Source organism: Diceros bicornis, chromosome 15, assembly GCF_020826845.1.
Source record: "Diceros bicornis minor isolate mBicDic1 chromosome 15, mDicBic1.mat.cur, whole genome shotgun sequence".
In the NCBI taxonomy this organism is placed as follows: domain Eukaryota; kingdom Metazoa; phylum Chordata; class Mammalia; order Perissodactyla; family Rhinocerotidae; genus Diceros; species Diceros bicornis.
Window position 1 is genome coordinate 12,988,709 of NC_080754.1, and position 18,541 is coordinate 13,007,249.

The 18,541-nt window shown below is 40.2% G+C and overlaps 1 pseudogene; it reads right to left on the bottom strand.

Annotated features, from left to right (window-relative positions):
• Positions 1 to 12,212: 12,212 nt before the first annotated feature.
• LOC131415069 (uncharacterized) lies at positions 12,213 to 17,826 on the bottom strand (annotated as a pseudogene).
• Between the last annotated feature and the right edge of the window lie 715 nt (positions 17,827 to 18,541).

Consider the following 18,541-nt stretch of genomic DNA (forward strand, 5'->3'; position numbering starts at 1 on the left):
TTCAAAGGATAGAGCCACATGAGCCATGGCAAGCACAAGACCCTTACCCTGGAGAGCTGCAGGCACAGTCCCTGCAGAGAGCCACCCTAAGGCAGGGCCCAGGCAGAGAGTCCCTGGGAGGCAGTCCTGATGAGCCATGGGAATGATGTTGACACCCCGATGGGGCTGGAAAGCAGAACGTCTAGCCAAAGACAATTATTCTCAAGCCTTAGGGTCTATTGGAGTTTGTCCCATTAGGTTTTGGACTTACTTGGGGCCTGTCACTTATAAAAGAAACCCCAAACCTTCCCTCCTGCAGCCATGTGAGGACCTAGGGAGAAGATAGCCACCTGTACGAATCAGGAAGTGAGCTCTCACCAGACACTGGATCTGTAGGCACCATGGTCTTGGACTTCCCAGCCTCCAGAACTGTAAGAAAATAAATGTTGTTTAAGCCACTCAGCCTATGATACTTTTGTTATAGCAGCCTGAGCAGACGAAGAAAACTAGCTGGATAGTAAATTATAGAAGCTAGACCCAAAGTAAGTTTGCCTGTAAAGTATACCTTACTGTTTGATTTTAGAATAATTGTCAAATTTCTTCTAAGCTTTTTGTTTCTTTAGGTAAGTTTTTCAACACTTAAATATTAAACTATAATGGTCAATGAAATACATTTGATAGATATGAGTCCAATTTTACTTTATTTCTACTTTTTGTTTAAAATTTATGTATATAAATATATACATATTAATATATACACATATACATTTATAAATATATACATACATACATAAATATGCATACACACCACACACACGTACATGTCTGGAAAAGGTTTTGGGTTTACCTTCTACCATTTAAAGGATTTTACCTTAGGCACTACTGTGATTTGTAGGTATAAAAATTAATTTTTTTATTCTTATAAAAATGTTTGTCTAAAGACAGCATTCAAAGCTTTCACAATGAAGAGGCAGCCTGTCTTTTTTTTCTTCTGAAGGGAACCGTGATTCTATTTTCCAGTTACTGATTCTGTAAGATAACATGATTGCCAGCTACGATCCAGCAGCTTCCTGAGTGATGATTGTCTCTCCCAGTTCTTTCGGTACTCATTGAAATAAATGGTATATTGTCATTTGTGTGTGTGTAATGTTTGTCTTTCAAGCAGATTCTAAGTTTCTTGATAACGTATCTTCTCATTTCTCCCTAGGGACTTTTATGGGAACTTGCTCATTGTCTCCATTGGGCAATATTTGAGCATAAGAACAGAAACCCACAGAAACTGGAAAAGTAAGTAAGCGATTTATTTTAATACTAGAAAATTATTTAATACTCACAGAAACCAAGGACAGGAACTATAGCCAGATCTCATAAGAAAAGGAACTTAAACTGTATAGTCGGTGTAAATGATATTGAATAAGACCTCTTCTGATAATCCGGAGTTGCCGTAAAGTCTAATTGTAGATTAAGTGGTTGATATTCTAAAGAGAATTCCAATGAGCAACCAGATTTCTCTCCACAGAGCTTACCAGTGATCACTCCACCACTCCCTCCCTAGTGAATGAAAAGAGAGACTTGAGAGTAGATAGAAGAGTCAGAGTGTCTTGGCAGTACACTTGGGCAGAGTGTATCAGAAATGGTAAGAGGCTACTCAGTATCCCCACCCATAACCTCCCCACCCTTCTCCCCACCTTCTCAACCATGGACGAGAGAAAGTAAGGGCTCCTTACCACTACCAAAGACAAGTTTGAGGGGCAATTGAAGAGAAACACTAGGAGAGATGGGAGTTACATCTAAGAAGTAGAGTTGGGCATCTCATTCTCTGGATGGATGTTGGTCAAATTGCAAAACTTGAAGGCCCCTTGTTGTGTGAGAGAAGAGAATAATGAGGAAGCTCTTGGTGAACCCTGACTTTTATCCTCTGAGTTTGGGGTGTTGTTCACTTATTGTCTACAGATTTTGGCAGGCTGAGGATCATCTGGAGTATCTCATACTATCAGGGCTTGGAGGAAGCACAATGAAGCATATTTGGAGAAAGATGGAGGCAACCTCTGTTCCATTCTTGTTCTCTTTGATCCTCAGTTAATGAGAGAGAGGATTTCAGTAGTTACTGGACATTTGATTGAAGGGCAAAGAGAATTAATGAAGTGGCAGAAGACATAGAGCTGCCCAGACAGCTATCAGGCAAAGCAATGGGGTTCCCAACATTAAAAAAAGGATCAGGAACTGGACTTCAAGTAGGATCACATAGGGACAAACCTGCCTCTGTCTGAGGGGTTGATCAACAGTGGAGGGGTCTAGGATCAAGGTGAAGCCTGTTGTAAGAAAATCACACTTATCCTCTCCTCAGGGACATCCAGCATCAGACAGAAAAAGACTGAACCAAAATATCCAGGGATATTTATCACCAGAGATAACTTTGTCCAGCTAGGTATGGGCACATTTCCTCATTTTCATGTCTTCCCTCTTTTTCCCCAAGTCTTTAAAGGAGCAAGCAACTAGAAGGGGTGGATGGGAGAGGGGCAGTGTGAAAAGTAAGTGCTTTGAATCGGATATGAGACTGGAGTGTTAAACCAGACTGAACTAAATTTTAATAATTTGACAGTGACCAAGAAATTATAGAATCTTTCTAAGGCAAAGGAAAGGGATTCAATAGGGCACATTTGAAAGGAATAACTGAAAAATAAAACCAACTAATGTTAATAAAACCTAGTCTTATTAAGGTCAATGTCTACTTCTCTCATGGGTTGTTTATCTTTTGCCTCTTTCAATCTTAGCGCGGGACAGTCTCTCTCATTCTCTTGTTTTCTTTACCTTTATCGCCTCTCTATCCACATGAATTTGTGCTGCCTGAATATAACTTAACACGGCCCCAAAGTTATACAGACCTAGTGCTAACCACCATCTGACTCTGTGTCTCCTAATACACATTTTCAAGAGAAGATACTTAACTTGTGTAACTCATCTAGAAAATTTTTTCCCTTTAGGTGCATCATTGGTCCAATTAGCTTTGGCCATGGTGTGCACACGTGGTACAAATGGCAGCAAAATGGAGAGTTGTAGTAAATTTTCTTAGAAGGGGACATGGCAAGTAGGTAGGCATTGGAAGTTATTCAGAGTGAGTGTTCATTTAATGTTTTGTGGATTGTGGTGGCTTTTGGATGAGTCAATTTCTTGAATGTCTATCTGTAACTTTCTCAAATCACAAAGTGACTCTGGTATTGCATCAATGTGAATCATAATAGATCTATTTACCTACCTATTGCTTGTGAACAAAGAGGAAGTCTTGTTAAGCAGGTCGGATATGACATCTTTTCTTGGTCAGGAAGAAGAAATGAAATAAGCAAGATAATCTTCCTTCAAATTACTTGCTCATGATTAAGCAAAGAGCTACAGGTAAATGAAAAGTGCAATTGCATTAGTAATGTACTTGTTCCTCAAAGTGGAATACAAAAATTACATATACATCTGAATATCACGATTAGAGAAGCACTGAACTTCAGGGGCCAGATGGGCCTGAAGCTCCTGTACTGCAGGGTTCTGAATGATCTCACCCACACCATGTACTTGAGAGCAGCTGAGGGTTTTGCATTTGATATGCAACTGAGGAAACACACATAGGTGCTGGACACTGTATTTTCTTGTTACTTGGCAACAGTTTCTTTTTCCTCTTAGCAACAGTAGAGAGAAGAGCTTTTTGAAAACTGAAAAGACTAGAGAATAGAAAACGTCAAAGCCTTTCATATTTCCTCTGGCTGGAGGGCATATTAGAAGGATCTGGATTCAGCTATGGATAAAAAGAAGTATATTTGTTATCTAGTTATGATTATGTTCCCATTGAAATTTAACCAAAAGTTTTAAGGTCTTAGTCATCTAACTATTTCACTTCTCTACCTCATTTACTTAAGTGCTATAAAACATGGCCCTCTTGGTCAATTTATATTCACGTCAGTTTTCCCAGTATGTGTGACTCACACTGAAAAGAAACATATCAGCAAAGGCAATAATTTTCAGGTAACCTCTATTATTTGATTAACCAACCACTGCCTAGATTTCTTATTTAATTAAGTTGTGAGAAAGACTGTAGTTTTGGATCGGGAAGAGAAAGAGAGAAAAACTGATTTTGGCAAAATCTGTGACTTGTAAAGAGATCACTAGTCTTCCTCTCTTTGTCTTGGTGGAAAGAATGATTTTTTTTTAAATTATTTATTTATTTATTTTTTGCAGAAGAAGATTCACCCTGAGCTAACATCGGTGCCAATCTTCCTGTATTTTGTACATGGGTCACCGCCACAGCATGGCTGCCAACGAGTGGTGTAGGTTCATGCCTGGGAACCAAATGTGGGCCGCCAAACTGAGGGTGCTGAGCTTAACCATAGGCCACAGGGCCAGCCCTGAAATGATGTTTTTTTTAAAGCAAGAAATACACTTTTTTCAAGTCACTGAGAGTCCAGAGTTTGTTTGTTGTAACAGCTTGTGTCAAGTTAACTAGAATGCTAGTCTACTAACAAAGCACAAAACTTATTAGAAGGAATTTAAGATCTCAGATGGTCTTGTTTGGGGGGAAACAGTCATTGCCTTAGCTGATGAATGGCCACCAGGACTGTACATGTTCCAACTTCCAACAGTCTTACCAGAGAGTGAGGCTCTGGCTGTTGAAGCAAAGCCCCAAGTCATTCTTCTTCTTTATGTTTGTTTTTTATAGGGAAATGCACAGACCTAAGTGTATATTTCCATGAGATTTGATCAATGTGTTCCCCATGTAATCTTTATGTCAATTAAGGTATCAAACATTTCTATTACCTCACAAAGTTCCCTCATGCCCCCTTCTAATCAGTTCACACCACTTCCTGGGCAATCAGAGTCATGACATTTACAAAAATAAATTAGTTTTTCCTAGTTTAGAATAAATGAAAATGGACCCATACCATATGGGTTCTTTCATCTGATGTTCTTCACTCAGCAAGATGTTTTTTCCCATTCTTCCATGTTGTTGTGTGTATCAAGACGTGTAATACAATTTTGTTAATTGCTGAATAGTATTTCATACCACAATTTGTTTATTGATTATTCTCTTGATAGACATTCAGGTTGTTTCCAGTTTGGGGCTATTATTCATAAATCTTCTATGATCATTCATGTACAATTCTTTTTATGGACACAGGTCTCAAAATCTCTTGGGCAAATACCTAAAAGTGGAATTGTGAGTCATATAAAAGTGCATGCTTAATTTCATAAGAGGCTACTGAACAGCTTTTCAAAGTGGTTGCATCATCTTATATTTCCACCTCTAAAGTATGAGAGTTCAACTTACTCCATATCATTGCCAATACTTGATGTTGTCAGCTTTCAAAAAAACTTTAGTGATTCTAGTGCTAACGAAATGGTCTCAGATTGTGATTTTCCTTTTCATTTTGCTGATAACTAATTGTCTTAAGCTTTATATATCTTCTTTGTGAAGAGTCTTCTCAATACTTTTGCTCATTTTTTAGAGTTTGTCTTTTTGGTATTGATTTGTAGGTGTTCATTTTATATTTTTTGAATATACGTGCTTTTTCAGACTCATCTACCCCGCCCTATCCCCGACATATTTTTTTCCCATTCTGTCTTGCTTCTTCATTTTTTTAAATGTTGACCTTGATAAGGAAAAGTTTTACATTTTAATGAAGGCAAATTAGTATTTTTCTTCTATTTTGGTGATTTTTTTTTTTGTCCTCTCTGAGAAATCTTTATCAATCAACTACCATAGATTGGTAGTTTTTGTAGAAAACTATATAGATTGTAGTTTTCCTTTTATATTTAGGTCTATGGGCGAACTCAAAATTAGTGTGTGTGTGTGTCTGTGGTGTAAAGTATGGTGTGAGATTTGTGTTTTTTTCTTTTTTCCATACATTTATCAAGTTGTTCTAGCACAATATTGTGAACAGACTTTCCCTAGTGAATTGCCTTGGAGCTTTTGTTGAAAATCAATTGTATAAAAATATGTGGATCTATTTCTGGACTCTATTCTGTTCCTTGTTTCTATTTATGTATTAAAAAGGTGACTTTTTAACTACATGATTTTATTTATATACTATATATACATATGTATATATGCATGCATGTGTGTAGACAGACATATACAAATACATGTACTCCGGCAATGCCCAATTTTTTCAGCTCTTCAATTGTCCCATTCTCTCTAGGCATCCATGTCATTGCATATTCTGTAAAAACCACCATCACCTCTTCTTCTAAGAAGGTAAATAGTATAGTAGGAGATCATGGACGCTAGAGGCAGACTGCTGAGTTCAAATACTAATTCTGTCTCTTACTAGAATGTCCCTCAATTTCCTCACTTGTAAGATAGAGATGATAATAACATCTTTAGGGTTAATATAAAGATTTAATGAATTAAAGTGTGTAAAGCACTTAGAACAAATTGTACCACATTGTGAACACCATATATATTCACTTGACCATATTATATTCCCAGGCTCTGCTCCAGTAACACCTCCACTAGGAAGTTTTGTTAATGCTTCCAATCTGAGTAAGAGTCACCTCCAAAGTTTGCCCATGGTACTCCCCTTCTATCTCCAGGGTGCTAAAATATGTCTACCACTTCCCCTGAGAAAAAACAAATATAATAATACAAAATCCTGAGACCTATCTCAGCAGTACCAGTGCAACAGAGATACAATTCAACATGTGAATCTCAGCAGTAAGTATAGCTTTCACTCAGTCTCTCTCTAACCCCCTACAAACTAGCATTGCCTTTTATTAGTGTGTGTGTGAAGGTCTCAGCTCCTCTCTCTGCTTCCCCCTTCTATTGTCTGATTTGTTCTTCTCCTTTTCTCCCCATGCACACAAAGGAACAATCACTAAGATGATTGGTCAGACACAAGAAAATTGATTAAACCACTTTCACTAATGGGTGAGCTCACTTTGTGTGAAAGCTCACTGTGTGTGCACCCAGGAGCAGCTGTCTCTTCTACTCTGGGCAATGGTGAACCAGTTCATGGCCATCTTAGGACTCATCCATCTTGTTCTCCACTCTTTCTTCCAACTGACTTGAAGCACATTCACGAACACTTTCGCCTCCTCCTACCAATCCAGTCTGAGTTGGGTAAAATGCTGGAATTTTAGTTTTGTACATATTCTCCTGGGTCTTTATGCTTGGCCATATTTTCTAACTCAGCTTTACCAGGTCTCCGCTTTGAGATCTCAAGCACGAGACTAATATATACAAAATTGACATTTTTCCCCATTTATACTTAGTCCTTGTATGTAGAGTGCGTCTGTAGTAAATTTATAAGGAAGAGTATCTTGTCAAGACAGAGTTAGTGTTTTTCTGGATTTCTTTAGAAAACTGGGATGAGACTTAATTATTATTATGTTCTAGAATTTGCTTTATTCCCAGTTTTTCCTTTAAGTTGAAGTTTATCTTGAATTCATTGTGATACAGAAATTACTATTTTGTAAAACAGATGTAAATGCAGTTAACAATCATAAATCAAATTTGTGGAATCACGTAATTCTCTGAGTCGGAGACCTGAGCTCTGAATCCAAATCTATAAGCAAGAACATAGTATGGAATTGTGTGACATTGGGTAATCATTTAACTTATGACATATTTCCCTCAAAGAAAGAGACATAAAATACATCCTACTCACTTTAGTGTATTATAATGGTTGTTTAAATATATACATATTTAAATTATAAATGTTTCTAACATTATTTTCTAGATGAAGAACCTGAAAAGTTAACTAAATTGTTTAAAGACACACAGTTTGCCAGTACAGGGAACTAAATTGCAGACCAGTACTCTTTGCCTCCATTTCCTTATTCTCCTTCAAAATGAAGAAAATACCATAATGTGAGAGAATGCAGGGCAGCAAGGAATTGTCTCATAATTCTCTAGCATCTTGTTGAATGTTGGAATATACTCTAAAAATGTTTATTTTGACTGAATGTTTTCACTTCCAGAATTAGATAAATATCTAAGCAACGCTGTTGTTAATTACGAATCTCGGTTATATCATCTAGTCACCTACACAGTAACATATCTTGTGGGATGCTTAATCTCTCAATTTCATGACCTCCTTTTTATGTCCTCCCCAGGACCGTTACCTCTGCGCCTGTACCAGTACTCCCAGAACAATGCTCTGGACTTTGAGGTGAGTGAATTTTGAGATGGAACAGTCCTCAGTGATGAACAAGGCCTCTGAACTCAGGGCCCTTTGCCTGTTAATCTCATATACACAGATCAGGCCTCTCACCACTCCCTGGGAGTCATTGTATTAGCAACCTCAAAGCCAGAGCCACACAGTCAGTGTAGACAGAAATGGACCCCTTCCAAAGAGTGTGGAGGCTCTCCATCCAGCAGAGCCCTCCAATCCCTCAAAACTGAAATCTACCCAGGCTGTAGTTTACTCCTAATAGTCTCTTTCTATCAAAGAAGAAACAGCCCTGACTCTTTTAGCAGCTTGTCAGGACCTCACTGTGCTGGTTTATCTATCAATCCTTACCCTCATCCCATTTATGTCTTTTCTTTCTTTTTTTATTTTTTTTGTGAGGAAGATCAGCCCTCAGCTAACATCTGCAAATCCTCCCATTTTTTTCCTGAGGAAGACTGGCCCTGAGCTAACAACCCTGCCCATCTTCCCCCACTTTATGTGGGACACCACCACAGCATGGCCTGACAAGCGGTGTGTTGGTGCGTGCCCGGGATCCGAACCTGGGCCACCATCAGCGGAGCTGCACACTTAACCTCTACGCCACCGGGCTGGCCCCCATTTATGTCTTTTCTTTGGAAAATTCACTCACTTCTTCTTCCAAACCTATGTCCTCCAGATTCTATGTTTCATATTTTATAATCTCCTTTATATCTTTAATCATCAAAGTGGCTGACGTTTACAAACTATACGGTCCCAGATCACCATTCTTGAAGACTTTGAAGCCTGGATCATCTTATTCCTCTCATTCTGACTCAATTTTGCTGTCGTTCTGGGTAATTTTAATGTTTGTATGAAAGACCTGTCTAAAACCCTAACCTCTCAATTTCTTGACCTCCTTTTCCCCAGGATCACTGCCTCCACTGCATTGAATGAGTACTCCCACAGCTACTCTGCATTTATTTATTTTTTTTTTCTGGTGAGGAAGATTAGCCCTGAGCTAACATCTGTTGCCAATCTTCCTCTTTTTGCTGAGGAAGATTGGCCCTAGGCTAATATCCGTGCCCATCTTCCTCTATTTTATTTATTTATTTTTATTTATTTATTTATTTTTTGCCCCCAAAGCCCCAGTAGATAGTTGTATGTCACAGCTGCACATCTTTCTAGTTGCTGTATGTGGGGTGCGGCCTCAGCATGGCCGGAGAAGCGGTACATCAGTGCACACCCGGGATCCAAACCCGGGCCGCCAGCAGCAGAGCGTGCACACTTAACCGCTAAGCCACGGGGCCGGCCCCATCTTCCTCTATTTTATATGTGGGGCGCCTGCCACAGCATTGCTTGATTAGCCGTGCATAGGTCCACACCAGGGATCGAACCCATGAACCCTGGGAGGCCAAAGCAAAGCCCATGAACTTAACCACTACACCACCAGGCCAGCCCCTACTCTGCATTTCTTGAGCACATGTTGAAATGTTTAGCTTTTAGAGCTCTGAGATGGAACAGTTCTCAGTGAGGAAAGCTCCTGTACTTCCAACTCTCTAACTCAGTTACGCTCAAGTGTTTAAGATAAATAGGAAGGAGCTGAGAAAATGTAAGTAAAGGAAACAAGGAATTAGAGGCTTTAATGAAATCAGCTTTCATGTTTCAGCATCACTTATATTGTAGACTTAGATAAATATATGTTCAAATCTATTTTACTTGTTTCATACTGCTATCAGAAAGAAATTTTTGAACATTCACCCTCTCTATATATATGTGCATATATATGTGTATACATACATGTATATATGTATGCATATAATGTAATAATATAGTAACTAATTTGTATTAGTTTTAAATTATTTTGTTAAATAAATATTAATATTAAATAATTAAACTACTAAATAATTACTTAAATAATTTTAAAATGGAAAATTGGAAGGATAAAATTTACAAAATAAAAATACAAATTTTAAAATTTTCTTGCAACACCACAATAAATCAACCTCTACTTTGGAGACAGTGTTCTATTTTTTTGCCCCATTTTCCTTACATAGAACCCATCTGGAAAACCCTGATTCTGACTCAGACTGCCTGTTCATCTTCTCTGTACCCATAATCAGGCTATTGAACTCTGCTAGAGTAGAACTACAAATGCAAATCTTCTTTCCATTATAAATATGTGTTTTCCATTTTAATTGAGTGCTCAGTGCCACCAATTAATCTGTTTATGTTCTAGTTAGCGCTTTCTCATTTCCCACAGCTAGTAATTCAATGCTTTTCTATTCTCTAAACTCTAACCTTACTAGCTACCTGCTTTCATTCTCACTAAATGGCTTTATCTCGGTTTTCGGTCTCACTAGATGACTATATACTTCACAGAGTGTATAGAAACCATCCAATAACTCTCTCAACTCTCTACCACCTCATGCACAACATGTCTCTGCATCCATTTTTCTTTCTTTCTTTTTATTAGAAAAGTCTCAGTTTGCTCAGGACAGTCTCAGTTTATGCATGTTGTCCCAGGATAATTATTAAGAGTGTCTCCTTCTATTGTTAAGATGTCAACCTAATTATCCTGGAATCCCCCCTTCCCCCTACTGCTGTCTTAATATCAGGATATCATCACCTTTCCTTATCTGTTGATTACACCATCCTTTTCTTATATCTTCAACCTTTGATTCTCTTCTGGCTTTCTCCCATCAGTGTTTATGTTTTTCCCATAATAAAAATTAAAACTCTTTATTCCATTGTTTTCTTGGCTAGTTCTTTTTTTCAGCCCACACTTCTTGAAAAAGTTCTCAGATTAAATATAAACTGCTTACAGTTTACAGTATATAAACTACTTGAAAAGTCTTCCCTGATTCTACAGATAGAGTTTGGGCATCCTTCCTATGTACTTGTCCTATAATCGTTTCTCCAGAGAAACAGAGACAATAGAAGATATACATATCTAGGCAACCTGGAGACTCAGGAGAGCCGATGGTCAGTTCCAGTCTGAATCTGAAGGGCTGAGAACTGGGAGAGCTGAAAGTGTCCAATCCGAGTCCAAGTCTGAAGTCAGGAGAAGACTGATGTCCCAGCTCGAAGACAGTCACGCAGAGAGATTAAATTCTCCCTTAATATTTTTGTGCTATTCAGGCCTTCAATGGATTGGATGATGCCCATCCACACTGGGGAGGGCAATCTGTTTTCCTCAGTCTACTGATTCGAATGTTAATCTCATCCAGAAACACTCTCACAGACACACTCAGAATAATGTTTAATATCTGGGCACCCTTTGGCCCAGTCGAGTTGACATATAAAATTAACCATCACAAGTCTATCCCTTTTCAACTTGGCACCCATATGCATCTCCTTCAGCCGTGCTTAATCTCCAAATCAAGGAAATAATAAGGCCATAATTCCATCTAACATAAGATATAACTATGCTATATACAACCAAAAATCCACTAACCCTTTCCCCTGAAGAATGATATTTACTCTTCTCCTTGATATCCCATAACTTAAATATTATGATGTAAAATGACAATACTTAACTACTATGGTATAAAGTCAACCATCTTCTGTTAGAAGATAAGGAAATAAGACAGGGAAGAAAACAAAGACATTTGCTATACATACACACAGACATATTCATAATAAAATAAGGAAGAAATACTCATGACAACTACAGTCCTCATTTCTCTAAGTGGTCATGTCGTTGTAGCTGGTATTTATAACTACCTTATTCCACTACTCATTCTTTTCCCTTTACTTCAGCAAACATCTCAGCTGGTTGTGGTTCTTTGCCTCATGGGGTGATCCAAACCTTCATTCCTAAATAGTCTAGGCAATTAGTAGTCCTGACTGGATTTGATTATTGTAGTTTTACATTGACCTTAGTACCAGGTCATGGTAATACTAAGAGATGCCCTAAGAGATGTCCTGTACTATTCCTTACCTCCATTGTGGAGAAGCAGTCTAGTTTCCCCTTTGTAGTCAGAATCAATCACCCAAGCCAGCCAGTAACTCCCTTCTTGGCCTGTTGATTTAGAGGCATGGAAGTCCAAAGTGTCTGGGCAGCAATCTTAACTTCTGTTTCAGTGGAATCATTGTTGTGTCTCATAGTAGAAGCATTCCTCCCCTTGGAACAAATACCTCCAGGTCAGCAGAGCAGAGGGTCACAGTGACAGCAAGCAAAAATTTTTCTAGAGGATCACTAGGGCTAATAGTGAGTGGTACCACTCTCATTTCTCCCGCTTAATTCCTGGACCCATGAATCCTTATTATAGGAGAAACAGCACAATATATTAGATACTGATTCAGATATTATACAGTCTTCTGGACAAACTTGCCCCAATCCTGCAAGGTATTGCCATCCAACTGACACTGTAACTGAGTGGCCTTAAAAAGGCCATTCCACCATTCTATCAAACCAGCTGCTTCATGATAGTGGGGAACATTGTAAGACCAGTGAATTCCTTGAACATGGGCCCATTGCCACACTTCATTTGCTGTGAAGCGAATTCCTTGATCAGTAGCAATGCTGTGTGGAATACCACGACAGTGGATAAGACATTCTGTAAGTCCACAGACGGTATTTTGGTAGAAGCATTGCATGTAGGGAAGGTAAATCTATATCCAGAGTAAGTATTTACTCCAGTAGGAACAAAATGCTGCTCCTTCCATGCTGGAAGTGGGTCAGTGTAATCAAGCTGCCACTGGGTAGCTGGCTGAGCAACCCAGGGAATGGTGCCATATTGAGGATTTAGCACTGATATTTGCTGCTGAATAATTGGGCACTTGGCAGTAGCCATAGCTGGGTGGGTTACTGTGAGTGAAAGTCCATGTTGCTGAGCCCATGCATAACTTCCATCTCTACCACTGTGGCCACTTTGTTTAGGAGCTCTTTGGGTAATTACTGGGGTGGCTAGGGAAAGACGCTGACTGGTATTCACAGAATGAATACCTATCTGCTTGATTATTAAAGTCCTCCTCTGCTGAGATCACCCTTTGGTGAACACTCACATGGGACACAAACATCTTCATGTTTTTTACCTATTCATATAGGACTATCTACATACTTCTTCCTCAATTTCCTTGTCACCAATTTTCCAATCGTGTTCCTTCCAGGCCCCATACCATCCAGCCAAACAATTGGCCACAGCTCATGAATCGGTATATAATTGTATATCTGGCCATTTCTCCTTCCAAGCAGAGTGAACAACCAGAGGCAGTGCTCGAAGTTCTGCCCACTGGGAGGATCTCCTTTCACCACTGACCTTCAGGGATGTCCTAGAAGGGGCTGTGGTGCTGCAGCTGTCCACTTTCAGGTGGAACATGCATACTGCGCAAACCCATCTGTAAACCAGGGCTGAGTCTTCTCTTTCTCTGTCAAGCGATTGTAGGGAGCTTGCCATGAGGCCATAGGTGCAGGCTGGGAGAGAGACAGCAGTGTAGTAGGAGTGGAGACCATGGGCATTTAGGACACTTCTCATGTAGCTTACCTGAGCCTTCAGGCCTTGCTCAGGCCTAGTCACTTATGTACCATTTGATTTGATGATGGAATGCGGCTGTGCACATCCAACTTTATGGCTTGGTGGGTCACTTAATACCTAGTTCACGATGGGAAACTCAAGTCACACAGTAACTTAGTGGCCAATGGTTAAGCATTCAGTTTTTACTAGGGCCTAATAGGATGCCAAGAGCTGTTTCTCAAGAGGAAAGTTGTTATCCACAGAGGATGGTAGGGCTTTCTTCCAAAATCCTAAGGGTTTACACTGTGATTCACCTATGGGAGCCTGCCAAAGGCACCAAAGAGCATCCCAATCTACCACTGACACTTCAAGTACCATTGGATCTGTTGGATCATGTGGCCAAGTGGCAGTTCAGTGTGTACAGCAGCCTGGACCTGTTGCAGTGTCTTCTCTTGTTCTGGACCCTTCTCAAAATGGCAGCTTTTTGGGTTGCTTGGTAGATAGACCAGAGTAGCACACCCCAATGATAAATAAGTTGCCTCCAAATTCCAAAGAGTCCCTCTAGGTATTACGCCTCTTTTTTGGTTGTAGGAGGGGCCAGATGCAACAACTTACTTTTCACGTTAGAAAGATATCTCAACATGCGCCATACTACTGGACCTTAGAAATTTTACTGAAGTAGAAGGTTCCCTAAATTTTTACTGCATTTATTTCCCACCTTCTGACACACAAATGTCTTACCAATAAGTCTAGAATAGTTGCTACTTCTTGCCCACTAGGTCCAATCAGCATAAAGTGATCAATGGAATGGACCAGTGTGCTATCTTGTGGAAGGGAATGTTGATCAAGATCCCTGAAAGCTAAATTATGACCTGGAGCTGGAGTTTATATACCCTTGAGGTAGGACAGTGAAAGTGTATTGCTGGCCTTGCCAGCTGAAAAGAAACTGCTTCTGATGGGCCTTATTGACAGAGATGGGGGAGGAAAAGGCATTTGCCAGACCAGTAGTTGTATACCAGGTACTGAGGTTGTGTTAATTTGTTCATGCAATGAAACTACATCTGATTCAGCAGCTGCAATTGCTACAATTGGAGTCAATACCTGGTTAAACTTACAGTAATCCGCTGTCGGTCTCCAAGATCCATCTGTCTTCTACACAGGCCAAATCGGAGAGTTGAAAGGGGATGTGGTGGGAATCACCACCCTGTATCATTCAAGTTCTTGATGCAGAACTTGAAATCCCTCCAGAAATGTGATATTGCCTTTAGTTTACTATTTTTCTAGGTAATGGCAGTTCTAGTGGCTTCTACGTGGCCTTTCTCACCGTAACAGCCCTCACTGCATCAGTCAGGGAACTAAGGTGGGGATTTTGCCAGTGGCTGAGTATGTCTATTCCAATTATGAGTCCCAGAACTGGGGAAATAACTATGGATAAGTTTGGGGATCCATTGGGCCCACTGTGAGATGGAGCCCAAGCTAAAACTCCATTGATCATCTGACCTCCATAAATGCCTACCCTGACTGGTAGACCAAAGTGACATTTTGCATCTCCTAGAATTAGTGTCAGTTCAGAGCCAATGTTTGGTAGTCCCTAAAAGTTCCTATTATTTCCTTTTCCCCAATGCACAGTTACTCTGATAAAAGGCATAGGCTTTTTTGCCAAAGTCTAGGAGAAAGATTAATGGTACATATTTTTACCAGTGTACCGGTGTCCTTCCTCATGGGGACCCAGCCTCTCCTTCACTTGAGGGATTCTAGGTCTCTAAAACAGCTCAAGATGGGAATTGATTGAGGGGCCATGACTCTCTGTTTTTATGGTTCAGGTTAGACTTCTATTCCCTTGACCTAGAACTGTTCTGCTTGTATAGATCAAATTAGAATTTACGAAAGATTTCTATTTATTTTACTTCTAGGAAAACTGTGATCACCTAGCCAACACCACAGGTCTGCTTATGTCAGACTATTCTTTTTTTTTCTTTTGTGAGGAAGATCAGCCCTGAGCTAAGATCCATGCCAATCCTCCTCTTTTTGCTGAGGAAGACCGGCCCTGAGCTAACATCTATTGCCAATCCTCCTCCTTTTTTTTTCCCTTTTTCTCCCCAAAGCCCCAGTAGATAGTTGTATGTCATAGTTGCACATACTACTAGTTGCTGTATGTGGGACGCCGCCATAGCATGGCCGGAGAAGCGGTGTGTCCGTGCGTGCCCGGGATCCGAACGCGGGCCGCCAGTAACGGAACAGGCACACTCAACCCCTAAGCCATGGGGCCAGCCCCACGTCAAACTATTCTGATTGCTGGTTGACTCTGTTGTTCATTAGGGTAACCACACTCGCCTTGTCATTTGACCACTGCCACCTCGGAATCCAATTACTCCCATTATATTTAGGTTTCCCAATTCAGTGATTGCAGTTCCCACTCTAATGTCTGGCCTACAGAGAAGAGTGATCCCAGAGCTCTACAAGGATGCTGGGGCTCCACTTATAAATTTATTTCTTAAAGTATTGGGAAAAGGTATGTCTTCTGGACCCTCCCATTGTAAGTAAGTCTTCAATGACAAATCAGTTCTAACATTAAAACTACCTAAGCCTTTGAATCCCTTCTTCTACATTAAACCAAGGCAGGGTTGGCTTTTCCACCTCACTCACTGTGGGCCACTTTTTGTTCCATGGTTCAGCCAGCCAACCAAATGAATTATTTGAGCCGTTTCTAACTTCCCTGAAGAATCTCTGTTTAGTAGCCCATATCAACAAATTCACCTTGATCCCACTTTGTGTTCTTTCAGCAGTTTTCTCACACCCTTATTGTCCATTCCCATGGTGTTCTCTGGATTTCTATCTGTATAGATCAGAATACTCAAGTAGTTCTTTTGGTGTGTAATGCACCTCCTCGTGAGTTGTACTTTGTACCTCACCTGTAGGGGCCTACTGGGACTTGAGTCTGATTATAGTACAGATGCAGAAAAGGGTGTTGGGGATGGGTCCTGAGGAGAATCAGCATTGTCTTGCATGACAATTGCCTCAGGGGAGGCCATTACTGTTTCCTCTGGCAAAGCAGTGTTAATCCCCTCAGACCAAGGTTCAGGGCTGCTGCCACTGCAAGTGGGGAAGTTGTTACTACTGGGGTAGGGAAGTCACTACTTCTGGGAGTGAGGAGGCGTCTTCCTTTGGCAAAGAAGACTGAACAGAATTTAGGGGCTCAATGTCCCTATTCCAACTTACAGGATCCCATTCTTTCCCAATCAATGCCCTCACTTTAGCAGTGAATACCCTGTGAAGCTGGGAGTTCAACTTGTGCTGTAATTCAGCCCATTGAAGAATGAGTTCCTACATCTGATTTTCACCAACCTCAGCCCTATGGCTAAAGGAGTTAAAGTTCTCTTTCAGGGCACACATAGAAGCTTCCAGGTCATTTATGCAGTGCTTGAGCTGGTAATTCAAATATCTGAGCTCATCCTTTTCTTTCCCCACTTTGTCCAGGGATAATAGGAACAACCAGCCAATCTCATTATATACATTAGTCTGCCCAAAATGTTTGAACGTATCATGTACAGAACTTGCTTCTCATAAGTGGTTAGTTAAGAGTATCCAATGATGATATTTTGCCTGTCTCTATTGCCAGATCATGCCACGAACTATTAGTACTCTTTTTACTACTGAAAGTAGGGTCACTTAGCATCTTTAAATCTTGCTGGATTAGAGACAGTCAATTTCAAAAACCCCAGAACCAATTCAGAAAACTCATCCTTAAAATTCTGTTCCTCTATATCCTCTCTCAGTACCAAAATCTATATTAGTCAGGGTTCCCCAGAGAAAAAAAACCAACAGGATGTCTTGTCTATCTATCTATCTATTTATTGATCGATTGATTTACCATAAGAAATTGGCTCACACAGTTATGGAGGCTGTGAAGTCCCAAGATCTGCAGTTGGCAAGCTAGAGATCTGGGAGAGCCAATGGTATAGTTCTAGTCTGAGTCTGAGAGTCCTAGAAGAGGAGAGCTGATAGTGTAAGTTCCAGTCCAAGTATGAGTATGAGAACTAAGAGAGCCAATGGTATAAGTTCCAGTCCAAATTTGAGTCTGAAGGCAGGAGAAGGCTGATGTCTCAGCTCAAAGACAGGCAGAGAGAGCAAATACTTCCTTACTCAGCTTTTTGTTCTATTCAACCCTTCAATGTATTGGATGAGGTCCACTCATATTGGGGAGAGCAATTTGCTTTACTCACTCTACCAATTCCAATGTTAATCTCATCAAGAATCATCCTCACGGACTCAGCCAAATGTTTAACCAGATATCTGGGCACCCTGTGGCCCAGGCAAGTTGACACATAAAATTAACCACCACAACACTGAACTGTATTAATGGATAACTTATGCAATTCACATACATGATGGGAAAACCAGCATCCATTTCAATATACCTATCTCCACTGAGTTTTTGATATCCATTTTGTATTTTGCCTTTTTTGTGTGTTGTTCTTTTCCCTCCTGCATTGCACTGCTAGATACCACACAAATCCTAGGCATGTGGTTATATATTTATTCTCCACCTTATCTTCCTGATATATCACAAATTCAAGATTGTGTGACTGAAGATGTGAAGAAACTAAGTGGATTTACATTATAGGCAGCACAGAACAGCAACAAATTAAAAATTAATAATAGGCATTCCTATATTTTTAAGTCCCTCACTTGTTCATGGAGCCAGCCCTGGTGTTCTAGCGGTTAGGATTCAGGGCTCTCACTGCCATGACGTGGGTTCATTTCTTGGTCAGGGAACCAGACTACCCATCTGTTGCTTGTCACACTGTGGAGGCTGCGTGTTGCTGTGATGCTGAAAGCTATGCTATCAGTATTTTGAATACCAGCAGGGTCACCCATAGTGGACAGGTTTCAGTGGGGCTTTTAGATTAGACAGACAGGGAAGAAGGACCTGGCCACCCACTTCTGAAAAAATAGGCCCTGAAAACCCTGTGA